The sequence below is a fragment of the Coptis chinensis genome, chromosome 2, assembly GCF_015680905.1.
Source record: "Coptis chinensis isolate HL-2020 chromosome 2, ASM1568090v1, whole genome shotgun sequence".
Lineage (NCBI taxonomy): Eukaryota > Viridiplantae > Streptophyta > Magnoliopsida > Ranunculales > Ranunculaceae > Coptis > Coptis chinensis.
The window spans coordinates 4,264,236-4,273,464 of NC_141457.1; the positions used below are offsets into that span (position 1 = coordinate 4,264,236).

The window sequence follows — 9,229 nt, forward strand, 5'->3', positions numbered from 1 at the left end:
GAGAAAAACCAACAAAACCAGAGCAAAGAGAGAGAGGGAGAGAAACTTGTAACCACGGTTACTAATCAATAAAAATTAATTTCATTTCGATCTTTGTTCTTGATTCATGTTTAATTGATTGTTGATCTTTGAGAGACTTATTTGCAAACTACATAGAGTACAAATGAAAACAGGGAAGGACTGATGCATCTCTCCTTTATTACAACCAAATTTGATCCATTCGACATCATCAAGGAAACCTCTACTAGTACTCTTGTGGGGAACTTAACTTGTTGTTTACACCCTTCAGGAAGAATTGTAAACTTGGCTTAAGGACTGAATGAGTGAAGGATTCCCAATACTGAATCCTCCATCAACAACAAGGTCCAATCCACTAACATAATTAGCATCGTCGCTGGCCAAGTAAAGTGCAGTATTCACAACATCATCAATCTTAATACATGTTTCTTTGAGATTTCCAATAGCTTGCATCAAAGCCTCACCTTTCATAGCATTAACTCTGCCAATTTTATTAGCAATGCTTGTTATCACAGCATAAGGCGAAACCGAATTCACCCGAATTCCATATTGTCCAAGCTCGGCTGCCAAATTCTTCATTAGTCCAACTATAGCACATTTGGATGCGGCGTATGCATGTGAGCCTAGTCCAACAATTGAAGCACAAGCACTTGTTGTAAACAATATGGACCCCTTTTTTGCGGGTACCATGACCCTCGCAGCAGAGTCCGAATTTGTTCACCAGCACTTTTGCTGGTGGAATTCACCAACTTGCCCCACGTGTCCAACAAATAGTTACAAATAAAAGAGACTCTTTTTCTATTTTTCCATTTATTTTAAACTAAAAAAAAATATTCTAATAAACCAATATGGAAATAACGATTTTTCCCATGATTTTCTCCTCAAATCATTGCGTACTCTCTCTCTCCCACTTCCCTCCAACTTCCGTTCTCTCTCCCGCCCTTCTTTCATTCTTCATCTTCTCCACTCCTATACTTTTCTATATTTTTCCTCTGTTAGTAATTAAATACGGAACCTGAAAGCGAAACCGGAGAACAATCAAATAAACCATTATACGAGGTGAGTCATGTACTTGGAATGACATTCGAGAGTATAAAATAGGCTAATGATTACTACAACAGTTATGCAAGAGCTGTTGGGTTTAGTGTAAGGATTAAAAGATCAAACAGTGGTCGTTCGGATTCTAAAAAAATAATAAAGTGTTGTTTTTGTTGTTCATGCGAAGGGGTATACAAAATGATAAAAACGCCTGAAAAAAAAAAGAGATGAAAGGCAATTTGGATGTTTGGCGGAATTCGAGATTAGGCTGAAGAATGAAAAATATGTTTTGACTATGTTTTTTAGTGAACATAGTCACGATCTCATGCCCCCAATGAATTCTAATTTATTGAGGTCTCACAAATCATACGGCTCTCAAGAAGAAATGGTGAAGAAAATGCATTCAGCAGGATTAAAACCAAGTCAAATTCATGCTTATGCTTCTGCAGAAGCTGGAGGGGCTAAATATCTAGATTACACTCGGAGTGATTTGAATAATCTGTTACAAAAAGAGCGGAGAGAGTTTCTGAAAAAAGGAGACACACAATGTCTTCTTAACTACTTCAGAGAGAAAAAGAAAGAAGGCAAATTCTTTTTTTATTCTATTCGGTACAACGAAGAGAATGAAGTAACAACACTTTTCTTTTGTGATGCAAAGGCAAGACGAGACTACGGGTTGTTTGGTGATGCAATTGATTTCGACACAATCTTTAAAACAAATAATTATCATATGATGTGTGCGCCATTTGTGGGTATCAACAGTCATGGGCAGACAGTTATTTTTGGGTGTGGATTATTAAGTGACAAAACCACAAAATCATTTATCTGGTTGTTTGAGACATTCTTGGAAGCAATGGGTAGGAAGCATCCAAAAACTATTTTTACTAATCAGGCTATGGCCATTTCTAATGCGATTGAGGTGGTATTCTCTGAAACTAGTCATCAGCTTTGTCTTTGGCACTTACGTATGAATGCTTTAAAGAATTTAGGAAAACTTGGTGAGTTCAAGAAAATTGTTAAGCAGTTCACAAAATGCATTTATGAACCAAAGACAATAAGTGAATTTGAAGATAGTTGGGCGTCCATGCTTAAAGAATATAGGTTGGAAGAAAATCTTTGGTTGTTGAATTTGTACAAGCCACGCCAAAAGTGGGCACAAGTATATGCACACGCTTTTTTTTGTGCCAGTATGACAACAACTCAAAGAAGCGAAAGCATTAATGCATTTCTTAAACAATATTTAGGAAATACTCTCATTCTTCGGTTGTTTGTTGATCAATATTCAAAAGTTGTGGACCATCTTCGTGAGAACGAACGAGTAGCAGAAACTAAGTCTACACAGATCGCACCAAACTTATTGTCTACTTGGTCTGTTGAGAGAGAGGCATCGAAAAAATATACAAGAAATATGTTTAGTATTTTCCAGCAAGAGTATACTAAACTTCTTAACCTTCGCTTAGTGCAGGAATCAGACGATGGAAATACTAAAATTTACAATGTCAAGGAGAGGGGAAATGACAGAAAGGAGCATTGTCGTACAGTGACATATGTGCAATCAGAACAAACCGTGCAATGTTCGTGTAGAAAATTTGAATTCCAAGGTATCCTTTGCTCTCACGCATTAAAGTTGTTTTATGAATTGGATTTCACAAGTCTGCATTCTTGTTATTATTTGAAAAGATGGTCAAAAGATTGCATAAATGAAATTATCTATGATGCATACGGGGAGGCTATTCAAGGTGGCTTGGATCTATCAACAACAACTCGTTACAGTGAGTTGTCACATATTTCACAGAATGTTATTGCTATTGGTGCAAAGTCAAATTCTTTGTGTGCGTATGGGAAGTCAAAGATGCTAGAACTCCACAAGGAATTGGAAGCCTTAGATATTTTAGAGAAGAAACATCCTCAGGGAGCTTCACAAAAAAACACATTAGATATTGATGATCCACCACAAGACTCATATGATGATGTGCAGCTGAGAGCACCAAAACTGAAGCAGAACCGAGGCTCGTCAAAAAGAAAGAGGGGTGTTATTGAGAGGAACACACGAAAGAAAAGCGTCCAATCCAAGCAAAAAGGTTTGTATTAGTATGAATTCATTTTTTTTTAAATATTTTTTTCCTATACATTTTTCACCGGAAAAAGGAAAAAGGAAAAAGAATAGGTGGTAGTGTTCAATCAAGTTAACATTGTGAGTTTTGCAGGTACTGAAGAAGAAAATGCAACCATGACACAAGAACATGAGCAAAGTAACCCAAACAATTTTGATGTTCAAAATGCTACTCAGGTATGATATGAAATATTATATAACTTTTTTTTTCTTGCTAGTGTTTATTTGTGTTAGGTAAACACTTGGATGACTACATATTGTTGACATTCATAACTATATAGGAGTCTTTGACACACCAACCACCAATGAAACCAAACCACGACGGTGGTATTTCAAATGTTCATCAATTTTCACAGGTTAAAACTTGTGTGTGTAGCATGAATTTTCCTGATTTTTCAGCATGATACATATTAGGTAGATGGTAATCCAAATGTTTGTATACAGGATTCAAGTGGTTTTGCTCACCAACCACTATGGAACTCAAATCAGATGTCACTTATGCAGCAAGGAATTTATGCACCAGCTTATATGACGGGGTACCCAATGATGTATGGCACCGATGGGGCTTCACAAGTGAATCGTCAACAAGAAAGTGATAGACCATTATTTTTAACCACTGACTGGGATACGAATCAATCCTACATTCCAAGCGAAGGTCCTGTACCAATGTTTTACATGCCAACATATCCAGGAGGTCCGGTCCGTAGATTAGATTTTCAAGACTCTTCAAGGGCTTAGTCATCGAACGTCACAGGGAATACGCATATATGTGAAGTAGAGAATAATTTTATGTAGACATTAATTTTTTTTTTCCTTCGAAGGGGTTATGTTTACTTTTGTTTACTCTGTTTTAAGCAAGTGAATACTTTCATGTGTTTTAATGTATTACTTTGGTTTTTAAGTCAATGCCTAATTTCATATGCATATGCTTTCTGAGCTCTTATTCTCTTGAATGGTAGCTCTTAATTCCTTGTAGTAATTGAGCACCCAACTTCTTATACGCACTAATGTTACTTGGTCACCAATAGGAAACATGCATAGTATAATGAAAGATCAAGCACAAAACGCATTAGATGATTTTCAGTAAAACAGGAAGTCATCGCGGTTACTAGAATCACTGGCTCCCAGTATAGAGTTCTGAAAACTAATAAGCTTATCTACCAGCTTAGGATGAAAGGCCAATGGAAGTGATATAAAATGAGAATAATCAAGATTTTGGCTTTAACTGCCTGGAATTAATGAGAAGATTGTGAGTCGTGACCGCTTTGAAATAGGCAAGAAAGTTGAAAAAAAAAAATGTCATTAGCAAACGAAATACATAAACCTGAAACATTATGATGGTATCACACATTAGGATAAAGCCAACCAATGTCAGCATATCTAAACAATCAAAAATAACTTCAGAGGTAATAGTTGATGCTTGGAATCCACAGCAGGACTAGAGAGAAGTAAGGAAGAAATCTCTATTTTATTTTTTGATTGGTAAAATATAGTTAATTTGATATCTAAGAAATCTCTATTTTTTCAACAACTGTACAACAGCCAAACAGGAAGCCTCGAGTAGTGGAAGCAAAGAATACATAGGCTCAGTCCTAGATCCTTTTTCCACCCAAGAAATTTACAACACGACTTGGAGGAAAAGACACAAGAAACCAATACATGGAACCAATACTAATTTGGCATCGATTTTCGAGTATAAGGATCTTAGTGGATTCGAACCACCATCTCTTGGGATATGTATGTGCCATATTTTGATCCCAAGCACTTTGCCTTTTAAGCTAAAGATCCATTTAGAAAAGGGTGAGTAGGGTCGTCAATATGTACTATGCACCATGAGTGCAGCCAATGAATTTGCAAATAGATTGTAATGGCTAAGATAACTTAGGTTCCTTCTAAAATAAGGACAAAAATAACGGGAGTTAACGACCAAATTTCAGGATGGCTTTTGGGACAATTGGCCAGGTCTTAAGAGACAAGAATGAACTAGGCGGTCTCATATTTAGCATGCTTAGCAAAATCAAGAAAAGATGAAGGTAGGAATCTTACTTCAGCATGAAAAACAACCAAAGCAAATCCATTGAAACACCTGATGACAGACTACTGGATGTCTAGCCCAAGATCATAGAGAGCTTTCATGGTGGACATCAGGACATCTGGCCTCTGGCATGTGGATGTTGACAGCCCTCCCTTCTCTCATCCTAACTTCTACCTGAAAAGTGCAAAGAAAGTAAATATTTATGACTAAGATTTCTCTCGTATAATCGATTAATAACGAGTGGTCAGTGAGGTTTCAGCAAGTGATGCAAACAGAAAATTTTATTGGCAAGAAAAACGGATGAAAATCAACCGAAACAAAGAAAGAGGGGAACCTAACAAATTGCACTTATTGTTGTAATATTGATGATTTTAGAGCAGTGAAATTCTCATATATGAGTAAGAAAATAAATAACTGCATAAAACAGAAAGTTTACTTCACATGGTGTACTATGAGGAATAATATTAACGGGTCCTAGTTATGAGTTTCAGACTCAACTAAATTATCTTAATCATCTAAAGACATAAGTAAAATGTAATAAGATAGATCAATGAAGCTAACTAAAGTAGGCATTCACCCATTTGTCATTTCGACTTGCATAAGTGCTTGGCAGACTTATTTAAATTAAGAACCAGGACTTCCACTAAAAGAAGGCAACTGAGTGATTCCACTACATAATCAAAATTTTACCCTTGCAGGATGATTATTTGGGCTCGGGACTGAGCTCGAGCAAAGTTCCTCCTTGACACAATGACACGGCAGGGTAAAGTAGGTGGAGTCAGTGTCGAGGGGTTGAAGCTTGTACTAGGAGGAAGTGAAGATCCAGGAGGTGTAGACTCTAGCTCATTGTGAAGGTCATTAATCCTTTGCAGAAGCTCTTTCAAGTACTCAATCACATCCCAAGCATAGAAGGTCCATCCATCTGTCCGAAATGCAAGATCATTAAAAATCAATGTCATAATGATATCGTCAAAGTACAAACAAAAAGAAACACAAAATTGGTCTTGCAAAGCAACCAAGATAGTGGCTTCTGCTCAGCTACAATTTAAACTCCATGTTGTGTAAAACAGTGTCAATTGTATACAAAATCATGCTAGCCTTTATCAAACTCAAGACAATTTTTTATTGAGTCAAGCAAGAATTTTCAATTACTCCTTCAGTTCTTATCTACTCTTTAGTATTCCAAGTATATTTGACCATCCTGTATAGCCTTGATTATGTAGTCTTTGATAAATTGCTCAAGCTAAAAAACCCTAACAAAATATAGAAAGCGCCTAATAAATCCTATTTACTCAAGTAGGGCTAACTCATAAACCATTTGGTAGAAGATCAATTTATCAGTTTTAAAGAATGAAAACTGTTATAAACACCAAAACAAGTTTGAAATGGAATACAGAAAACCTATGAACCACTACAATCCACTAGCATCCTCAACTCCAAAGGATCAACATAGCAAATAAACTAATGGGAAACAATAATTAAAATATAATTTGAAAGCCAAATACTTAAACAGCAACGCTAAGATTAACAAAAACATTAAATTCACGATAACAAGAGTACAAACATAGAGAAACTCACCTTGGCCGATCTTGGGAACAACGGACCACGAATGTAAAGTTTATCATTAAGCTTATTCCTCCCGCGTCTTTCAGCCATCGATTCATAGCGGGGAGGCCCCTTTTTTCTTCCCCTTCCGATCCACCACCACATTAATAGTACTATTCGTGATTCGAACTACTCCCACCACCATTCTTAGAATTCTGCTCCACCTTATTATTATCATTCCCCATTCCTTCATTAGAATAAAAAATAAAACCCGACCCATCTCCATCCATACTCAAATCATCCTCATCCTCATCCTCATAACTCTTCTTCCTCTTGCCCCCTTCTTCTCCCATCTCTCTTCCAAGAAGACGCATTGAGCTCGCCTTAAACTCACAGATTATATTTCTCCTTAGTAGATTTCCCCACTACGAGACTGAAATCTTTATTTTACTACAAAAAGAACAAGCTAGAAGTGCAATGTTGGGACGAAAAGTAGTTATTAAGAGAGAGAGGAATTACTGAGGAGAGAGAGGGGAGTTTTCAGTTTGGGAAATAAGAGAAGAGAGTTTTGGAGAGAAGCAAGACAACCAGACAAATCGCGGGAAAAATCGTTATTTCCATATTGGTTTATTAGAATATCTTTTTTTAGTTTAAAAAAAAAATCTCTTTTATTTGTGACTATTTGTTGGACACGTGAGGCAATTGTGGCGCTGGTGAACAAATTCGGACTCCTCGCAACATGCTTGGCTCCTAAGAATCTGCCAACCAAATTCACCCCTATGACCATGTCCAAGTCTGATTTCTCCACAGTTAAGATAGTCCCTGGCATACCATCAATGATGCTGGCATTGTTGTACATTATGTCTAGTTTCCCGTGCTTAGCTACGGCTGCGTTGACAAGGTTGCAGATCTCATCTTCATTTGATACATCACAGTGGACATAAATTGCATTCTCATCAAGTTGATCACAAATTCGCTGACCAAGGTCATCTTGGATATCCGCCACAATGACCTTGGCACCATTTTGCCATAAAAGGCGCACTGCACTTTCTCCAATCCCACTTGCTCCTCCGGTGATGATTGCTACCTTACCCTCTAGCCTGCAACAAGAATTTATAGAGAGATTTTCGAAATAAAATATAAGCTGAAAGAATAACGTCGCTTGATATTCTTGTGAGGCCTACTAGATAATTAGATATAGTGTAAGCTTAGCTAATCAAATAATTTGGATCGAACTCAAACTGCCATGCTCTTTGGATGTTCAAGTTTTTTGTACTTAGCATAAAGGAAGCTTTAGCTAATCAAAGATGAAGTTATCACTTACATAGCTGGCGCCCTTTGATGATCAAGTCTGATATGATATTTCCCAATTAAAGACTCGAGTGGTGGAAGAATATGTTCCATACTTCCATCATATTCCTTATGCAAACATAACAGAATCCTGTCTTGGTTATGCATAAGCGGCAAAGCTTAATTGGGCAAGCTAGTACTTGAGCATCTAAAACGATATGAACTATGGGGAGGGTCCAGGACTGGCAAACCAATAGAAATGCTTAGGTTTTGTCATTCCCTACTTAGATTTTTTGTTAATGTCCACTTTGTAATTTGATTTGAAAAATGATAAAACTGACCTTCTATGCATCTTAGATTTAGATGGCCTTGTTTTCTCTCTTCACTTTTGTTATTTTTTTTCTAAAGCTAAAAGATGAAAATCTAGTAACTGATAATAGAGCAAAAGTAGATATGGAGGTGTGGGAGAGTCGGAGAGAGTACCTTAATTTTGTGCACGATTTCCATCGGTTTAGTGCTGATCATGTCCATGGGAGTGCTAAACTTAACTTGGCGCAAATGTTAACAGAGCAGAGCCTATACTTTGATTATGATATGTGAGTTTCTTGTAGTTGGAGACATAGTACAAAATATCCCGATATATCGCGATATTTGGGGATATCTATTCAGATTTCAGAAAAAGATATATAAATATTACGATATGTTTAGAGATATATACGACTGCAAATATCGACGATATTTGTGATAGTTTGGGATATTTGGCGATATTTTGTGTATATAACAATTTTATTTAATATTTACCATTATATTTCAAATAAATATAAATAATGTATCATGATATATCAAGAAATATCCACAAATCTACGATATTTGCCGATATTTTGGATATATCTATGATATTTGCATGTGAAACAATATCAAATATCCCCAAAGAAAGGAATATATCCACAATACATATCCAGAAATTGAGTATCGATAAATACCCATATCCTGATATTTTGTACTATGGTTGGAGATAGTAGTAACTAGTGAGACATGTATAGTGAATTTATATCTATCTATTAAGTTCATCATGGACAATTGAAAAACTTATAGATAGTGCCATATTGTCGTCCCTTCTAGTCCCCAACTCCCTACTGACCAAAGACACTTCTCAAATGACTCAAATTAGTTTGTTTATTCATTCTAAA

General features: G+C 36.4%; 1 long non-coding RNA gene and 1 pseudogene across 1 annotated transcript; one reads left to right on the forward strand and one right to left on the reverse strand.

Annotated features, from left to right (window-relative positions):
- Nucleotides 1–285: 285 nt before the first annotated feature.
- LOC147514448 ((21S)-21-acetoxyl-apo-melianone synthase SDR pseudogene) lies at nt 286–8,391 on the reverse strand (annotated as a pseudogene).
- Nucleotides 3,262–3,704, forward strand: LOC147514449 (uncharacterized). Its single transcript, XR_015213217.1, has 3 exons — nt 3,262–3,346; nt 3,451–3,525; nt 3,614–3,704. It is a non-coding gene; the product is annotated as an uncharacterized LOC147514449 (long non-coding RNA).
- Nucleotides 8,392–9,229: the final 838 nt, after the last annotated feature.